Consider the following 3,190-nt stretch of genomic DNA (forward strand, 5'->3'; position numbering starts at 1 on the left):
ACAGCCGAGGTGAGTTTGTGACCCTCGGGGCTGACGAGGACAACCCCGGCACCTGAGCCGACATCCCCAGCCGAGCCATCTACGAAGAGGCTCCACGTGGGGAGTTCGACGGGCTCCATGATTTCATCCACCTCGGGCAGGTTGGTGAATTCAGCAACAAAGTCTGCTAACGCTTGCCCTTTGATGGCCGCCCTTGTTTTGAACACAAGGTCAAATTCGCTTAGTTCCACTGCCCATTTCAACAATCTTCCCGATGCATCGGGCTTCTGGAGTACTTGCTTCAGGGGAAAATTTGTAAGTACATGGATGATATGAGCTTGGAAGTAAGGTCTCAATTTCCTAGAGGCCGTGATTAAGGCCAAAGCAAGCTTCTCCATATCGGGGTATCGGGTCTCCGGCGATAGGAGTGCTTTACTCGTGTAGTAGACGGGAAGTTGGGTGGACCCTTCTTCCCGAATCAAAATCGAACTGATGGCGTCATTGGAGACCGCGAGGTATAGTTGCAAGATATCGCCGGGCTTCGACTTGGAGAGGAGGGGGGCCTGCCCCAAGTGCCTTTTTAATCCTTGGAAGGCCTCTTCGCATTCCTCAGTCCATTGGAATTTCTTCCCAGCCTTGAGCACTTTGAAAAATGGGAGGCACTTGTCAGTTGCTTTAGAGACGAAGCGACTAAGTGCTGCCCCTCGCCCAGTTAAGCTTTGCACCTCCTTTGGCTTTTGGGGGGACCTCATCTGGCACAGAGCCTCAATTTTTTCGGGATTTGCTTCAATTCCTCGCTGGTTAACCATGTATCCTAAGAACTTGCCGGAAGCCACCCCGAAGGCACATTTCAAGGGGTTGAGCCTCATCCTGTACCTTCTCAGGATTTGGAAGGTGTTGTTGAGGTGCGATACGTGGCTTTCTGCCTCTAAGCTTTTCACTAGCATATCATCCACGTAGACCTCCATTGTCTTGGCAATGAGGTCGGCGAACATTTTGTTCACGAGTCTTTGGTAAGTTGCTCCGGCATTTTTCAACCCGAAAGGTATCATTCTATAGCAATAGAGGCCTCGATCCGTGATGAAAGAGGTGTGCTCCTCATCAGCCGGGTGCATGGGGATCTGGTTGTATCCGGAGTATGCATCCATGAAGCTCAATAACTCATGCCCAGCCGTGGAGTCCACCAATTGGTCAATCCTTGGAAGCGGAAAGCTATCTTTCGGGCAAGCTCTATTAAGGTTGGTGAAGTCGAGCACACTCGCCATTTGCCATTGGGTTTCTTAACCAAGACCGGGTTGGACACCCACTTTGGGTAGGTGGCCTCCCTGATGAAGCCATTTTGGATTAGTTTCTGAACCTCTTCTTTCAGGGCCTCATACCTCTCTGGGTTGAGGGCTCTCCTTTTTTGTCTATGCGGGGTAAAATTGGGGTCGATTTTCAAGTGGTGACAGCTGACTTTGGGGTCTATGCCAACCATGTCCTCATGTTTCCAGGCGAAGACGTCCAGGTTCTTGCCTAGAAAATCTTTAATCTTTTCTCTCAAAATGTCGGATAAGCCCCTGCCTACTTTCAGCACCTTGGACGGATCTCGAGGGTCGGCTGAGAAGCTCTCAAGTTCCTCTACGGGGGATGCTTGGGGCTCATGTTCCATTATGCGGGGGTCGATCTCATCGATCAGCGCCTCCTGAACGAGGAGTGCGTCAATCATATCAACATCTTCCTGGTCAGTGGGAGCGTCACCTGGGACATCCGTCATAACCACATCAGCCACGATCACATGGACGTCTCGGGGCTCCACCTTCTTAATGGAGCTCAGATAGCACTCTCGCGAACCTCTCTGGTCGCCTCTCACCGTTGTCACCCCATTTTCTGTTGGGAATTTCATGCATAGGTGGTGGATGGAGGTGAATGCTCCCAATTCCTTTAGGGCCGGTCTGCCCAAGACCCCGTGGTAAGCCGACCGGCTGTCGACTACGAGGAACTCCATAAAGTTCATCGTAGTTTGAGGAGATTCTCCCATCTCCACTACCAGTGTTATCTTTCCTCTTGGGGTAATGCTATCTCCGGTAAATCCGTACAATGGAGTGGTGGTGGGTGTCAACTGATGGTCCAATATCATCTTGTCAAAGGCGGACCCGAATAAGATGTTGACGGAGCTGCCATTGTCGACAAGCATTCGTTTGAGCCCATTTCGGGCTATGACCGCCCTCACTACCAGCGCATCGCAGTGGGGGTAATGAACTCCTTTGGCGTCTTCCTGGGTGAAGACAATGGGTGGTGCTTGGTTTCTTCGGGAGCTATTATCTACAATGTAACTTGTCAGAGGGGGGTGCTTAGCCTCCCTAGCGTAGTTTCTTTTGGCGTTTCGCGTTTCACCGCCAACGTAAGGGCCTGCAAATATGGTATCTATCTCGTGGATAGGGGCTTCATCTTGAGCTTGCCTGTTCCTTCGGTGTCTACGCCCTTCCCTGGGCCTCTCCGTGTCTTGCTCTCTTCGCCTTGGGGAAACATCCCTTTGGATAGGAGCGGCCGCCTCACGCCCATGTCGGTTGTCTTGCCTGGGTGGGGGCCTGTTGGCTTAGGGCGAGTTATGTCTTTTCCTGGCGGGTTCCTGCCGCGAGCGGTGTGCATAGTCTCTGCAATCCGCGGTGTCGTGCCCGTAGGACCTATGGGGCAAACAGTATCAGGGGAGGTTCGGATTGGACCTATTTCTAGGTGCAAAACCTAGACCTCGACCTCGGCCTCTCCCTCTACGGGGTCCCTGATGCGCCTGTAGCTGATGTGGGTCAGTGGTTGGGTTGACATCCTCATACGCCAAGGTTGGTACCGCGTTCAGAGTTGTGGTGGCCAGGGCTTGGCCGGAGTTCTCATTTCCAGATCGGTTCATCTGGTAGTCCATGAGGTGGGAGGTCGGCCCCCTACCTCGCTATCTCTGTGGAGGTGGGAGGCCCCTGCTTGCCCTGTTTCTATGCTCAATCAATTTTTCATTGATTATCTCTCTTCTCATCATTTCTAGTAGGGCGTCATAGGTGGTTGGGTCCTGATTCTGCACGTCCCTCCAGAATAGGGTGTTCATGTTCAATCCTCCTCTTAATGCAGATAGTGCTTCCCTGTCGGTGACTTGCACACAGTAGGTCATCTCGTCGGTGAAGCGGGATAGGAAGCTTTTCAAGGACTCGCCATGCGCCTGTCTCATGTCTTGAAGACGCTG

The sequence above is a fragment of the Olea europaea genome, chromosome 3, assembly GCF_002742605.1.
Source record: "Olea europaea var. sylvestris chromosome 3, O_europaea_v1, whole genome shotgun sequence".
Taxonomy (NCBI): domain Eukaryota; kingdom Viridiplantae; phylum Streptophyta; class Magnoliopsida; order Lamiales; family Oleaceae; genus Olea; species Olea europaea.